Source organism: Columba livia, chromosome W (genome assembly GCF_036013475.1).
Source record: "Columba livia isolate bColLiv1 breed racing homer chromosome W, bColLiv1.pat.W.v2, whole genome shotgun sequence".
Classification (NCBI taxonomy): domain Eukaryota; kingdom Metazoa; phylum Chordata; class Aves; order Columbiformes; family Columbidae; genus Columba; species Columba livia.
This window is the reverse complement of record NC_088641.1, coordinates 6,335,968-6,352,835: the sequence shown is the minus strand read 5'-3', so window position 1 is coordinate 6,352,835 and position 16,868 is coordinate 6,335,968.

Genomic DNA, 16,868 nt, shown 5'->3' with positions numbered 1-16,868 from the left:
CTTATCTTTTCTATCATCTTTCCGATCTAAAGGAAAGGGGTGGCGTGAAAATGAGGGGATAACAGGGAGCGTCTGCCACGGTTTATTGCCGCCTTGCCTTAAACCTTGACGCTTCTTCATCCTGTTTTCTTTCCCCCTGTCCTCTTGAGGGGGGGCAGTGAGAGAGAGCAGCTGGCTGGGCCCCTGGCAGCTGGCCAAGGTCAACCCATCACCAAGCCTAAAAGGCAGATTCCTCTGCGCAGAAGTTGAAGGGGGCTGGTGGTTTAAAGAACAACAGTGACTGGGGTAGGAACAGGACGTTTTGGAGATAAAAAAAGTTGGGAAACGTCTGGAGAGCCTGTCACTTTGAGGGGGGCAAATTTCATGAGGAAAAGCCTTCTTTCTGAGCAATAAGAGGTTCGTGTGAGAAAAAAGGACCCGGTCTCCGTTTTTTCCTCGCTTGGTAATACAAGTGACAAAGAACTGGAGGCCCTGCGTGCAAAGGGATGAAAATGTACGGGGCCCGTCGGATGCTCTTTGTGCGGGCGTTGGAAACCCGGGAACAGCTACAAAGAGGTCATGGAGTAGACTGTGAGCTTGGTTAACTCGGTCTCGCTAAACTCGATTAAAACAGAGCTTTAGAGAAGGCAACGCCCTGAGGATGCGAGGGAGAAAAGGACAATAAGAAAGGCTGAAGATGTAGTTCCTGACCCTTTTGTCAGGAAGGATTAGGACTGAATGTTGATTTGACTGAAGCGCAGGTAGCCATCGGTCTTCTGTAACTGAAATTTCAGTAGCAAAGGAGACCCAAAGCTGAGAATTGGGCACCAGTGATGCTTCTGATAGCGGCCGGGTGTCACAGGAGAAGAGTCAAGAGATCACTCAGATCTGATCTGGTCTAGTAGTTAGTTTACTGAGGTCTGATCAGTAAATTTAGGTGCGTAAAATATTTAATAAGTACAGCTGGATGCTATTTACGACACCTAAAGTTAGTATGGGATACAAAGATTCTCGCGTAAGCTTACTATAGGCATCTTAAATGTCACACGCGTGCAAAAACGTGTCGCTTACCAGCCCGTCGATGCCTGGTGTCAGGTAAGGGATCTCTCAGCCTCAAGGGGAAACCTCGAGAGGCGTCCCTACTCAAGGGGAGATCGCCGCCGCGCAGCCAGCTGCTGCGGAGGGAGAGCTCAAGGGAGCCTGATGGCTGCACGCATTTATAGCATAAAGCGGTTGACTCGTAGTCGGATGTTTCTGCCACGCTCACGCGGGTTCGGCCGCTTATCAGCCCGGTCTCCAGCCACACGGTTTTGTTGGATTTGGTGCTGGGTTCTCGCTGATAGCCTCACACAATAGGATTAACGTGTCCGGGCTTTGGCTTCTATGGTCACGGATCTACCTTTGAGAAGCCGGGTCTGTTGGGAGCTGATGGCTTCACCTGACCAGGTGGGGCAAGAGGGTCTTTGCCAACAAGCTGGCCAGACTGACAAGGAGGGCTTTAAACTAGACTCAGTGGGGGAAGAGGAGGGAGTTTTGAGCAACAGGGGCTGCTGACGCATTAGGAACCAACAGGGGAACAGCTGCGAAACGCCGCAAAGGAATTGGGGCTTGAAAGGTGAGAGGGTCGACAGCCCAACTGAAGCGCCTCCATACCTGTGCACGCAGCACAGGTAACGAACAGGAGGAGCTGGAAGCCACTGTGCAGCTGGAAAGCTATGGCCTAATCGCTATCACTGAAACTTGGTGGGATGACTCACGGGACCGGAGCGCTGCAGTCGACAGCTAGAAACTGTTCAGAAGGAAGCGGAGGTGGCGGGGAGATGCCCTCTGTGTAAAAAGAAAAAGAGAGAGCAGAAAAAAGGATTGATTCCACAGAGCTGGCTTGGAAAGACACGCGCTTTGGATTTGATTTTCTCCCAGGAGGCATGCAGCTTAGAGACATCTGCAGCTGAAGTGGGGCTTTCAGGGAACAGTTTAGAGCAAGCCCTGTTGGTTCTGCAAAATGCTCTGAAAAGTCAAGGCCTGCCCTGCCCTGGCAAAAGCAGTCCTTTGACTGGAGGGAAAAGCAGCACCAAAACGAGCCGCGAGCACGCTTGGGGTGGACTTGCTGCGGTAATAAACAACAGTAAAGAGTACTTGTAGCTACAGCAGCCTCTTCTGAGACCTTGTTGCCCGCCCTCCCGCCCACAGGGTCGCAGCACTACACGGCCCAGATCCCTCCGCGGCCCGAGCCCCCATGAGCACCAGGTCGACGAGGGCGGACCCGCCAAGGGGGGCGGGGACGAGGGCAAACGACAGACGAGACAGCCAATCGAGACGCGGGATCGGCCGGCGGCGATCTGACGGCCCAATGGGAGCCGCGGAGGGCCTGGCCGAGTGGAGGAAGCGACAACGGGCGTTGTCGTGGCTGCCGAGATTATTGGGGCGCGGGCGGCGTGGCGGCGCCATTATTGTCTTCGGCAAGGTCCCCGGCAAGGCGCTTCCCCGCCAACGTCGTCTACGAGGACGAGAAGGTAGCCGCGGCTTTGCTCTGTGCGCGTTTCTTCTTCGCTTCCCCCCCCGCGCTCGCAGGCCCCCTGAGCCGAGGACCCGTTGCGCGCTGCCCGGGAACGCGGCGGGGCGGGTGGCGGCATTGCTGCGGGTGGGCGGAGGGACGGGCGACGGACGGGGCCTCTCTGGGTTGTGGCGCTCTCTACCGCACCATCCCTAAAACATCGCGCTTCGTTGGTGTCCCATCCCGTCCCGTCCCGTCCCCCGGCTGCCGCGGCGCATACCGGGTTGCTGGTACTGTCCGGTTCGCCTCGGTTTCCAGCCCCCCCCCACCCCCTCGCTCCGTGTCGTGTCGTGTATGCGCGCGCACAGAGAAGGGCCTCTGACGGTTACGCGCTGGGCGGCAGCCGCAGACGTTTGCCGCGTGATATCCCTTTGGCACTGCAAGTCGAGCAAAGTTTGCTGCCGAGGGACGGGAGCGGCCCTACCTCGTGTAGGATGGTAGTCTTGAAACCTTAGGTTAAGTACACGCAGTCAGTGTCCTCGGCGATTCCCGGTGTATGTACGTGAACAGTGAAGGTCCGCGAGGAGTTAGTTCCGCGTAGGAGAAAGGCAGGTCTTGATGTGCCTCGTAAGAGCATTATGGAGATTTTGCAGCTCTGCTGTGCTAGGTTTTGGTTCTGAAGCCCCAAACTGGATTATTAAAGCAAAGAAGTACACCTGTTCTTGTTTTTCTTAAAAATAAAAACCAACTAAAACCACCAGTCTAGAAACGGGTCATCCCGCAGGCTGCCAAAGCTTCCCAGATCTTGTTTCTGTGGTGAAGTGGGACCACGATAACAGCATGCTTGCAACGTTCACGGGTGCTGGTGCGCCACAGTGTGCTAGTAACTAGAGTGAGCTGCTTAGACTGCGGGGAAAAAAAAAACCTGCGGCCGTTACCTACATGATGTTAACTTTCAGTTAGTATCCTGTATAATTTTGTTATTAAAATGCTGAAGGTTAACGGTTAGGGACGTCTTCTGCTTTGGAAGGTAGGGTTTCGGTGCGGCATAGAAGGCGGACTCGCGCTATGCCCTTGCAGGCTTCCTGTGATCATGCTTTTGTTCAGTACTTGAGCTCCCTGTACGGCGGCAAACGAACGGCTGCTGATCTTGCGCTCCGCTGAATTCTTTGCCGATTCAGTTAAGCCGTTTGCCTCCCGCCTCTGTGTGGACCGCATTGAATAGAAAAACTGCTTAGGAAATGATCAACCCAAATTAAACCATACTGGAGGTCGCTAATCTGAAGTACTGGCCCGTCTCGTTGCCCCTGTCATCTTGCGTGCTGAATCCCGCTTCTGGAGGGGGCTCTGTAAACATGTTGTATTTCGAGTACAGAAAGTATTAATATCGCGTGAGAAAAAAAAAAGAAAATCAACGTCTCGGCTTGCGTTTGGGGTCTCGGGTGATCTGCTTCTGTACGAGTCCAGCGGGGCGTATTGATTTGCTTAAGCTCTTACCTTTCTCTGAAGCCCGTTACGTTTCAGCTGTTTACTCTTCCTCCAGTGCCTTGCGTTCCGTGATCTTTCACCCCAAGCTGCGACGCTTTTCCTAGTCATGCCTAAGGAGCCGATTATCAGGTTATCTGAAGCTGAAGATTCCGGTGACTCTGTAAGTACTGTGGAAGCTTTCTGTACGCTGAAGAGTACCTGTAATTAGTTCCTAATTTAGTGGACTCTTTCCCAGCCCCTCTTTTCCTCTTGATAGGGCACAAGAGGCTATTCTGGGTTTTCTGGCGCTGTAATCTTTTGCCTCTGGCTTGTAATGGAATTGAGCTTTTTGACTAACAGCGGCGATGTGAAGCAATGCTTGTCCCTGGGTATGTACTTCTGGTGCAAAATGCAGGGCTGTTTTGCTTTGGAGTGCGGTCTGATGCCCGTTGTCATGGTTTATAGAGTAAGAGGAGGAGTAGTAGTACTAGTTCTCCTTCTGATATGGAGAAGAGGGCTTGGGGTTTTTGGCAGGTCGGGGCGAGGAAGGGCAAAGCTGTTTGAGAGGTGCTGGATGCTTCACTTTGAGCTATAAAAGTCGAGTTCAGAGACTCCGTAAAGCCACGCAAAAGGCAGCCTAAAGCTTATTTTGCACCAGAATTGCTTATGTTGCCTGGAGATATAAGGGGGCTTTAACCCAGAGACAAACTTGGCTTCCGTGGGCCGTTTTGTAGTCGGGCAGTGTCTTGCTTGAAACAAATTGCATAGCTGCTTCCCCCCCCTCCCCCATGGTGGTGTGCATAATAGGTCTTTGTAGCTTTGCCTGGCAAATGTCAGTTTCAGGCGGGCGGGCAGACAGACGGTAATTTGTAGCCCAGTGGTTGAATTGCTAGGAATTGGCACGCTGGTTTCTCTGGGGGGTGGTCCTCTGCTCTCAGTCCTGCCCTTCCTGCCCTCTCCCCTCTTTGTATGTGGCTTTTTATTTTATTAATTTATGGGTTTGTACTTCCTTCTCCAGCTTCCCGGGCATTTAATGCTTGTTGGCAAGAAGCGTGCTGCTCGCCTGGGTCTGACCAACGGATTCCGGATGGTTGTGGATGAAGGGCCCGAGGGTGGGCAGTCTGTCTGTCACGTACGTCTACCTATTCGGGGTGGCCGTGAGTTGGGCTGTCCGCCCGGCTAAGATTTGTTTGCACCGCAAGAGTCGCTGGACGGGCACGAACCGCCTCTGAATGGATTTTTGTCTGTTGCCCGTCAGTCTAGCCACTGTTGAAGTCTAATTTTGTGTGACGTGTGTCTGTGGAAGGTACTAAAAGCTTTAAGCAGCAGTTGCACAATAAAGATTTAGCATGGGGATATCACCTCTGTCTTGTGCGTCTTACTCTGAGGGGAAAGAGTTGTGCAGGGCAAAATGGTGTTTCCCCGGAGTGCAAGTATGTGGAACGTTTCAGTCCGTTCACAGCCTTCTCTAGACAGACAATGATTTGCCCAGTCATTTGAAGCGTGGCGCTGGAAGCGCTTGGCAGTAGTCTCCCATGTGTGTGTCACGAAGCGAACTCGTAGCTTTTTGGAAGTGGTACGCAAATGTACGTAAAGCCAGCGTAGGCTGCTGCTGAAACTTGAGAAGATACCGTACGTGACGCTACAGGCATGCCGTACGAGGGTGGTTTCGGCACAGTGCAACGTGTTGGAAGCGTCCAACTCCTGTTGGAGCGCTTGATCAATGGCTGTGTGCGAAGGCCCCGTTGACGTCCCTTTTCTGGTGAGGAGGGATACGGCAGGAGAAAACGGTCGGCCTGAATGGCAGCTGCGGTGCTTCCGTAGCAGAGTGGAATATCTCATTTTGTCAGTTTGGGTCAGCTGTCCTGGCTCTGTCCCCTCCCAACCTCTTGCCCACCCCCAGCTCACTGGCCGGTGGGGGTGGTTGGAGAGACAGCCTCTGTGCCGTGGGAGCACTGCTCAGCAGTAGCCAAAGCATCGGTGTGTTCTCAACACCCTTCTAGCTAGAGCTACCAAGCACAGCACTACGAGGGCTGCTGTGGGGAAAGTTCCCTCCGTCCCAGCCAGACCCAAACCAAAAGTACATCACAGGGAGACGGCCAACTTCATCTTTCTTTAACAGCTATTAAAAAAGGGAGATGGGCGTGGGAAAGCAGGGCCATCCTTTGTTGCCCTTGAACGCTATGTTACTGAGGCAGAGGCACCTGAGACGCCCGCTGGAAGGCGTCTATCATCTCTTCTGTATCCCCAAGCCATCAGGTGAAGTTTGGTGACACCCGAGGGCTTCACCTTTGTTTCATCTTCCCTGGGGAGGAGATGGAAATGATTTACCTGAAGTAGGTGGAAACTGACAGGTGATGTTGCCTTGAAACTGCACTGGTGCAGTGTTTGCTTACTGACTGACTGAGCCAGGTAAGGTCTATTGTTCTGTCTGTGTAAACTCCCTAAGGCATCTAGGAGGTGTTCCCGCTTCTGGGGGCAGGGGATTGTGAAGAAGCTAGGTATGGCTTATCCATTCAGAGAGACTTGGGTGAGTGATTACCAGAGGTTTTGGAGGTCTGTGGCGCCTGGTGGAACGTTGCGCCTCACCTCGCAGGCAAGGTTGCCGATACTTTGCTCCAAACCGGAGAGAGGGTTATTAAACAGTGATCCGCTGAAGAATTGTAGAATCCTAGAGCAGCCCGGGTGGGAAGGGACCTCAAAAGATCGTCTGGTCCAACCTTTATCTAGCACCCTGTCCAATGGCATCTTGAAAACCTCCAGCGATGGGGACCCTACCATGTCCCTGGGGAGGCTGTTCCGGTGGATGATTGGTCTCACTGGAAAAGAGGAGAGAGGGGGGAAAAACAAAAAAAAAGAAAAAAGAGTCTGTCTTGTATCACCGTGAAACCCCTCTCCTGGTGCAAGTTGTCTGGGCAAGGCAGCTAGGCACCGGACTCACCGCGGGCCAAAGCTGAGCAACTCAGCGACGCTGGTGGCGCCCCTGTGAAAACACATTTAAGGAAGGGCAAAACGCTGTCCGGGGCAGGTAGTTCCCTGCTGCCCGCGGATCCGGCTGGTGGCTATTTCCCAGAGGAACTTCTTGTCCTGGTTTTGTTAAAAACAAGACCGGTTCTCTTTTAGTGATTTTTTTTTTTTTCTTTCAGCTCAGTTCTTCTCGGTGGCTGTACTTTTCTGAGTTTTAGCCTGCATATTTTTCCTAGGATGCTGTACTCGGTGCTGATAAGAGACCAACGGAATGCTGAAGAAGCTCGTGTTTAGATTTATTACTATGGTAGCTAAGAAAGACTGATAAGTTTTCCCACGTTCCGTTTTGAGAGGGGAGGGGCGTGTTTGCGGAGGGGTGGATGGAACAGGTGACTAGAACTGACCAACGGAAGTATTCCATCCCATAATCGTCATACCCCCTATATAAGAGGGTGATCACGAGGGTCGAGCTCTCGTTGACCACGGCTGGCATCTAGAGAGGACCCTGCCTGTCTGCCTGTGATCTACAGGCCTCAGGCCCTGCATCCCTGCAACCAGGTTCCGGTTTGCTGTGAAGTCCCGCCCATGACTTCCGGGGGCCTGGCCTGCACCTGCTGGAGCCACCAGCTCGGCACACCCAGCTCCGCCGCTGCTGGAGTGACACCAGCTCCTCATCGAGCGCTTGAGATTGGTTTTGTATAGTTTGTATCTATTCTCTATTTATTAGTAGCATTAGTAAAACCCTTTAAAACTTTCCAACTTGAAGTCTCTCTTCCTTTCCCCTTATCTTTTTTATCATCTTTCCGATCTAAAGGAAAGGGGTGGCGTGAAAATGAGGGGATAACAGGGAGCGTCTGCCACGGTTTATTGCCGCCTTGCCTTAAACCTTGACGCTTCTTCATCCTGTTTTCTTTCCCCCTGTCCTCTTGAGGGGGGGCAGTGAGAGAGAGCAGCTGGCTGGGCCCCTGGCAGCTGGCCAAGGTCAACCCATCACCAAGCCTAAAAGGCAGATTCCTCTGCGCAGAAGTTGAAGGGGGCTGGTGGTTTAAAGAACAACAGTGACTGGGGTAGGAACAGGACGTTTTGGAGATAAAAAAAGTTGGGAAACGTCTGGAGAGCCTGTCACTTTGAGGGGGGCAAATTTCATGAGGAAAAGCCTTCTTTCTGAGCAATAAGAGGTTCGTGTGAGAAAAAAGGACCCGGTCTCCGTTTTTTCCTCGCTTGGTAATACAAGTGACAAAGAACTGGAGGCCCTGCGCGCAAAGGGATGAAAATGTACGGGGCCCGTCGGATGCTCTTTGTGCGGGCGTTGGAAACCCGGGAACAGCTACAAAGAGGTCATGGAGTAGACTGTGAGCTTGGTTAACTCGGTCTCGCTAAACTCGATTAAAACAGAGCTTTAGAGAAGGCAACGCCCTGAGGATGCGAGGGAGAAAAGGACAATAAGAAAGGCTGAAGATGTAGTTCCTGACCCTTTTGTCAGGAAGGATTAGGACTGAATGTTGATTTGACTGAAGCGCAGGTAGCCATCGGTCTTCTGTAACTGAAATTTCAGTAGCAAAGGAGACCCAAAGCTGAGAATTGGGCACCAGTGATGCTTCTGATAGCGGCCGGGTGTCACAGGAGAAGAGTCAAGAGATCACTCAGATCTGATCTGGTCTAGTAGTTAGTTTACTGAGGTCTGATCAGTAAATTTAGGTGCGTAAAATATTTAATAAGTACAGCTGGATGCTATTTACGACACCTAAAGTTAGTATGGGATACAAAGATTCTCGCGTAAGCTTACTATAGGCATCTTAAATGTCACACGCGTGCAAAAACGTGTCGCTTACCAGCCCGTCGATGCCTGGTGTCAGGTAAGGGATCTCTCAGCCTCAAGGGGAAACCTCGAGAGGCGTCCCTACTCAAGGGGAGATCGCCGCCGCGCAGCCAGCTGCTGCGGAGGGAGAGCTCAAGGGAGCCTGATGGCTGCACGCATTTATAGCATAAAGCGGTTGACTCGTAGTCGGATGTTTCTGCCACGCTCACGCGGGTTCAGCCGCTTATCAGCCCGGTCTCCAGCCACACGGTTTTGTTGGATTTGGTGCTGGGTTCTCGCTGATAGCCTCACACAATAGGATTAACGTGTCCGGGCTTTGGCTTCTATGGTCACGGATCTACCTTTGAGAAGCCGGGTCTGTTGGGAGCTGATGGCTTCACCTGACCAGGTGGGGCAAGAGGGTCTTTGCCAACAAGCTGGCCAGACTGACAAGGAGGGCTTTAAACTAGACTCAGTGGGGGAAGAGGAGGGAGTTTTGAGCAACAGGGGCTGCTGACGCATTAGGAACCAACAGGGGAACAGCTGCGAAACGCCGCAAAGGAATTGGGGCTTGAAAGGTGAGAGGGTCGACAGCCCAACTGAAGCGCCTCCATACCCGTGCACGCAGCACAGGTAACGAACAGGAGGAGCTGGAAGCCACTGTGCAGCTGGAAAGCTATGGCCTAATCGCTATCACTGAAACTTGGTGGGATGACTCACGGGACTGGAGCGCTGCAGTCGACGGCTAGAAACTGTTCAGAAGGAAGCGGAGGTGGCGGGGAGATGCCCTCTGTGTAAAAAGAAAAAGAGAGAGCAGAAAAAAGGATTGATTCCACAGAGCTGGCTTGGAAAGACACGTGCTTTGGATTTGATTTTCTCCCAGGAGGCATGCAGCTTAGAGACATCTGCAGCTGAAGTGGGGCTTTCAGGGAACAGTTTAGAGCAAGCCCTGTTGGTTCTGCAAAATGCTCTGAAAAGTCAAGGCCTGCCCTGCCCTGGCAAAAGCAGTCCTTTGACTGGAGGGAAAAGCAGCACCAAAACGAGCCGCGAGCACGCTTGGGGTGGACTTGCTGCGGTAATAAACAACAGTAAAGAGTACTTGTAGCTACAGCAGCCTCTTCTGAGACCTCGTTGCCCGCCCTCCCGCCCACAGGGTCGCAGCACTACACGGCCCAGATCCCTCCGCGGCCCGAGCCCCCATGAGCACCAGGTCGACTAGGGCGGACCCGCCAAGGGGGGCGGGGACGAGGGCAAACGACAGACGAGACAGCCAATCGAGACGCGGGATCGGCCGGCGGCGATCTGACGGCCCAATGGGAGCCGCGGAGGGCCTGGCCGAGTGGAGGAAGCGACAACGGGCGTTGTCGTGGCTGCCGAGATTATTGGGGCGCTGGCGGCGTGGCGGCGCCATTACTGTCTTCGGCAAGGTCCCGGGCAAGGCGCTTCCCCGCCAACGTCGTCTACGAGGACGAGAAGGTAGCCGCGGCTTTGCTCTGTGCGCGTTTCTTCTTCGCTTCCCCCCCCGCGCTCGCAGGCCCCCTGAGCCGAGGACCCGTTGCGCGCTGCCCGGGAGCGCGGCGGGGCGGGTGGCGGCATTGCTGCGGGTGGGCGGAGGGACGGGCGACGGACGGGGCCTCTCTGGGTTGTGGCGCTCTCTACCGCACCATCCCTAAAACCTCGCGCTTCGTCGGTGTCCCGTCCCGTCCCCCGGCTGCCGCGGCGCCTACCGGGTTGCTGGTACTGTCCGGTTCGCCTCGGTTTCCAGCCCCCCCCACCCCCTCGCTCCGTGTCGTGTCGTGTATGCGCGCGCACAGAGAAGGGCCTCTGACGGTTACGCGCTGGGCGGCAGCCGCAGACGTTTGCCGCGTGATATCCCTTTGGCACTGCAAGTCGAGCAAAGTTTGCTGCCGAGGGACGGGAGCGGCCCTACCTCGTGTAGGATGGTAGTCTTGAAACCTTAGGTTAAGTACACGCAGTCAGTGTCCTCGGCGATTCCCGGTGTATGTACGTGAACAGTGAAGGTCCGCGAGGAGTTAGTTCCGCGTAGGAGAAAGGCAGGTCTTGATGTGCCTCGTAAGAGCATTATAGAGATTTTGCAGCTCTGCTGTGCTAGGTTTTGGTTCTGAAGCCCCAAACTGGATTATTAAAGCAAAGAAGTACACCTGTTCTTGTTTTTCTTAAAAATAAAAACCAACTAAAACCACCAGTCTAGAAACGGGTCATCCCGCAGGCTGCCAAAGCTTCCCAGATCTTGTTTCTGTGGTGAAGTGGGACCACGATAACAGCATGCTTGCAACGTTCACGGGTGCTGGTGCGCCACAGTGTGCTAGTAACTAGAGTGAGCTGCTTAGACTGCGGGGAAAAAAAAACCTGCGGCCGTTACCTACATGATGTTAACTTTCAGTTAGTATCCTGTATAATTTTGTTATTAAAATGCTGAAGGTTAACGGTTAGGGACGTCTTCTGCTTTGGAAGGTAGGGTTTCGGTGCGGCATAGAAGGCGGACTCGCGCTATGCCCTTGCAGGCTTCCTGTGATCATGCTTTTGTTCAGTACTTGAGCTCCCTGTACGGCGGCAAACGAACGGCTGCTGATCTTGCGCTCCGCTGAATTCTTTGCCGATTCAGTTAAGCCGTTTGCCTCCCGCCTCTGTGTGGACCGCATTGAATAGAAAAACTGCTTAGGAAATGATCAACCCAAATTAAACCATACTGGAGGTCGCTAATCTGAAGTACTGGCCCGTCTCGTTGCCCCTGTCATCTTGCGTGCTGAATCCCGCTTCTGGAGGGGGCTCTGTAAACATGTTGTATTTCGAGTACAGAAAGTATTAATATCGCGTGAGAAAAAAAAAAGAAAATCAACGTCTCGGCTTGCGTTTGGGGTCTCGGGTGATCTGCTTCTGTACGAGTCCAGCGGGGCGTATTGATTTGCTTAAGCTCTTACCTTTCTCTGAAGCCCGTTACGTTTCAGCTGTTTACTCTTCCTCCAGTGCCTTGCGTTCCGTGATCTTTCACCCCAAGCTGCGACGCTTTTCCTAGTCATGCCTAAGGAGCCGATTATCAGGTTATCTGAAGCTGAAGATTCCGGTGACTCTGTAAGTACTGTGGAAGCTTTCTGTACGCTGAAGAGTACCTGTAATTAGTTCCTAATTTAGTGGACTCTTTCCCAGCCCCTCTTTTCCTCTTGATAGGGCACAAGAGGCTATTCTGGGTTTTCTGGCGCTGTAATCTTTTGCCTCTGGCTTGTAATGGAATTGAGCTTTTTGACTAACAGCGGCGATGTGAAGCAATGCTTGTCCCTGGGTATGTACTTCTGGTGCAAAATGCAGGGCTGTTTTGCTTTGGAGTGCGGTCTGATGCCCGTTGTCATGGTTTATAGAGTAAGAGGAGGAGTAGTAGTACTAGTTCTCCTTCTGATATGGAGAAGAGGGCTTGGGGTTTTTGGCAGGTCGGGGCGAGGAAGGGCAAAGCTGTTTGAGAGGTGCTGGATGCTTCACTTTGAGCTATAAAAGTCGAGTTCAGAGACTCCGTAAAGCCACGCAAAAGGCAGCCTAAAGCTTATTTTGCACCAGAATTGCTTATGTTGCCTGGAGATATAAGGGGGCTTTAACCCAGAGACAAACTTGGCTTCCGTGGGCCGTTTTGTAGTCGGGCAGTGTCTTGCTTGAAACAAATTGCATAGCTGCTTCCCCCCCCTCCCCCATGGTGGTGTGCATAATAGGTCTTTGTAGCTTTGCCTGGCAAATGTCAGTTTCAGGCGGGCGGGCAGACAGACGGTAATTTGTAGCCCAGTGGTTGAATTGCTAGGAATTGGCACGCTGGTTTCTCTGGGGGGTGGTCCTCTGCTCTCAGTCCTGCCCTTCCTGCCCTCTCCCCTCTTTGTATGTGGCTTTTTATTTTATTAATTTATGGGTTTGTACTTCCTTCTCCAGCTTCCCGGGCATTTAATGCTTGTTGGCAAGAAGCGTGCTGCTCGCCTGGGTCTGACCAACGGATTCCGGATGGTTGTGGATGAAGGGCCCGAGGGTGGGCAGTCTGTCTGTCACGTACGTCTACCTATTCGGGGTGGCCGTGAGTTGGGCTGTCCGCCCGGCTAAGATTTGTTTGCACCGCAAGAGTCGCTGGACGGGCACGAACCGCCTCTGAATGGATTTTTGTCTGTTGCCCGTCAGTCTAGCCACTGTTGAAGTCTAATTTTGTGTGACGTGTGTCTGTGGAAGGTACTAAAAGCTTTGAGCAGCAGTTGCACAATAAAGATTTAGCATGGGGATATCACCTCTGTCTTGTGCGTCTTACTCTGAGGGGAAAGAGTTGTGCAGGGCAAAATGGTGTTTCCCCGGAGTGCAAGTATGTGGAACGTTTCAGTCCGTTCACAGCCTTCTCTAGACAGACAATGATTTGCCCAGTCATTTGAAGCGTGGCGCTGGAAGCGCTTGGCAGTAGTCTCCCATGTGTGTGTCACGAAGCGAACTCGTAGCTTTTTGGAAGTGGTACGCAAATGTACGTAAAGCCAGCGTAGGCTGCTGCTGAAACTTGAGAAGATACCGTACGTGACGCTACAGGCATGCCGTACGAGGGTGGTTTCGGCACAGTGCAACGTGTTGGAAGCGTCCAACTCCTGTTGGAGCGCTTGATCAATGGCTGTGTGCGAAGGCCCCGTTGACGTCCCTTTTCTGGTGAGGAGGGATACGGCAGGAGAAAACGGTCGGCCTGAATGGCAGCTGCGGTGCTTCCGTAGCAGAGTGGAATATCTCATTTTGTCAGTTTGGGTCAGCTGTCCTGGCTCTGTCCCCTCCCAACCTCTTGCCCACCCCCAGCTCACTGGCCGGTGGGGGTGGTTGGAGAGACAGCCTCTGTGCCGTGGGAGCACTGCTCAGCAGTAGCCAAAGCATCGGTGTGTTCTCAACACCCTTCTAGCTAGAGCTACAAAGCACAGCACTACGAGGGCTGCTGTGGGGAAAGTTCCCTCCGTCCCAGCCAGACCCAAACCAAAAGTACATCACAGGGAGACGGCCAACTTCATCTTTCTTTAACAGCTATTAAAAAAGGGAGATGGGCGTGGGAAAGCAGGGCCATCCTTTGTTGCCCTTGAACGCTATGTTACTGAGGCAGAGGCACCTGAGACGCCCGCTGGAAGGCGTCTATCATCTCTTCTGTATCCCCAAGCCATCAGGTGAAGTTTGGTGACACCCGAGGGCTTCACCTTTGTTTCATCTTCCCTGGGGAGGAGATGGAAATGATTTACCTGAAGTAGGTGGAAACTGACAGGTGATGTTGCCTTGAAACTGCACTGGTGCAGTGTTTGCTTACTGACTGACTGAGCCAGGTAAGGTCTATTGTTCTGTCTGTGTAAACTCCCTAAGGCATCTAGGAGGTGTTCCCGCTTCTGGGGGCAGGGGATTGTGAAGAAGCTAGGTATGGCTTATCCATTCAGAGAGACTTGGGTGAGTGATTACCAGAGGTTTTGGAGGTCTGTGGCGCCTGGTGGAACGTTGCGCCTCACCTCGCAGGCAAGGTTGCCGATACTTTGCTCCAAACCGGAGAGAGGGTTATTAAACAGTGATCCGCTGAAGAATTGTAGAATCCTAGAGCAGCCCGGGTGGGAAGGGACCTCAAAAGATCGTCTGGTCCAACCTTTATCTAGCACCCTGTCCAATGGCATCTTGAAAACCTCCAGCGATGGGGACCCTACCATGTCCCTGGGGAGGCTGTTCCGGTGGATGATTGGTCTCACTGGAAAAGAGGAGAGAGGGGGGAAAAACAAAAAAAAAGAAAAAAGAGTCTGTCTTGTATCACCGTGAAACCCCTCTCCTGGTGCAAGTTGTCTGGGCAAGGCAGCTAGGCACCGGACTCACCGCGGGCCAAAGCTGAGCAACTCAGCGACGCTGGTGGCGCCCCTGTGAAAACACATTTAAGGAAGGGCAAAACGCTGTCCGGGGCAGGTAGTTCCCTGCTGCCCGCGGATCCGGCTGGTGGCTATTTCCCAGAGGAACTTCTTGTCCTGGTTTTGTTAAAAACAAGACCGGTTCTCTTTTAGTGATTTTTTTTTTTTTCTTTCAGCTCAGTTCTTCTCGGTGGCTGTACTTTTCTGAGTTTTAGCCTGCATATTTTTCCTAGGATGCTGTACTCGGTGCTGATAAGAGACCAACGGAATGCTGAAGAAGCTCGTGTTTAGATTTATTACTATGGTAGCTAAGAAAGACTGATAAGTTTTCCCACGTTCCGTTTTGAGAGGGGAGGGGCGTGTTTGCGGAGGGGTGGATGGAACAGGTGACTAGAACTGACCAACGGAAGTATTCCATCCCATAATCGTCATACCCCCTATATAAGAGGGTGATCACGAGGGTCGAGCTCTCGTTGACCACGGCTGGCATCTAGAGAGGACCCTGCCTGTCTGCCTGTGATCTACAGGCCTCAGGCCCTGCATCCCTGCAACCAGGTTCCGGTTTGCTGTGAAGTCCCGCCCATGACTTCCGGGGGCCTGGCCTGCACCTGCTGGAGCCACCAGCTCGGCACACCCAGCTCCGCCGCTGCTGGAGTGACACCAGCTCCTCATCGAGCGCTTGAGATTGGTTTTGTATAGTTTGTATCTATTCTCTATTTATTAGTAGCATTAGTAAAACCCTTTAAAACTTTCCAACTTGAAGTCTCTCTTCCTTTCCCCTTATCTTTTTTATCATCTTTCCGATCTAAAGGAAAGGGGTGGCGTGAAAATGAGGGGATAACAGGGAGCGTCTGCCACGGTTTATTGCCGCCTTGCCTTAAACCTTGACGCTTCTTCATCCTGTTTTCTTTCCCCCTGTCCTCTTGAGGGGGGGCAGTGAGAGAGAGCAGCTGGCTGGGCCCCTGGCAGCTGGCCAAGGTCAACCCATCACCAAGCCTAAAAGGCAGATTCCTCTGCGCAGAAGTTGAAGGGGGCTGGTGGTTTAAAGAACAACAGTGACTGGGGTAGGAACAGGACGTTTTGGAGATAAAAAAAGTTGGGAAACGTCTGGAGAGCCTGTCACTTTGAGGGGGGCAAATTTCATGAGGAAAAGCCTTCTTTCTGAGCAATAAGAGGTTCGTGTGAGAAAAAAGGACCCGGTCTCCGTTTTTTCCTCGCTTGGTAATACAAGTGACAAAGAACTGGAGGCCCTGCGCGCAAAGGGATGAAAATGTACGGGGCCCGTCGGATGCTCTTTGTGCGGGCGTTGGAAACCCGGGAACAGCTACAAAGAGGTCATGGAGTAGACTGTGAGCTTGGTTAACTCGGTCTCGCTAAACTCGATTAAAACAGAGCTTTAGAGAAGGCAACGCCCTGAGGATGCGAGGGAGAAAAGGACAATAAGAAAGGCTGAAGATGTAGTTCCTGACCCTTTTGTCAGGAAGGATTAGGACTGAATGTTGATTTGACTGAAGCGCAGGTAGCCATCGGTCTTCTGTAACTGAAATTTCAGTAGCAAAGGAGACCCAAAGCTGAGAATTGGGCACCAGTGATGCTTCTGATAGCGGCCGGGTGTCACAGGAGAAGAGTCAAGAGATCACTCAGATCTGATCTGGTCTAGTAGTTAGTTTACTGAGGTCTGATCAGTAAATTTAGGTGCGTAAAATATTTAATAAGTACAGCTGGATGCTATTTACGACACCTAAAGTTAGTATGGGATACAAAGATTCTCGCGTAAGCTTACTATAGGCATCTTAAATGTCACACGCGTGCAAAAACGTGTCGCTTACCAGCCCGTCGATGCCTGGTGTCAGGTAAGGGATCTCTCAGCCTCAAGGGGAAACCTCGAGAGGCGTCCCTACTCAAGGGGAGATCGCCGCCGCGCAGCCAGCTGCTGCGGAGGGAGAGCTCAAGGGAGCCTGATGGCTGCACGCATTTATAGCATAAAGCGGTTGACTCGTAGTCGGATGTTTCTGCCACGCTCACGCGGGTTCAGCCGCTTATCAGCCCGGTCTCCAGCCACACGGTTTTGTTGGATTTGGTGCTGGGTTCTCGCTGATAGCCTCACACAATAGGATTAACGTGTCCGGGCTTTGGCTTCTATGGTCACGGATCTACCTTTGAGAAGCCGGGTCTGTTGGGAGCTGATGGCTTCACCTGACCAGGTGGGGCAAGAGGGTCTTTGCCAACAAGCTGGCCAGACTGACAAGGAGGGCTTTAAACTAGACTCAGTGGGGGAAGA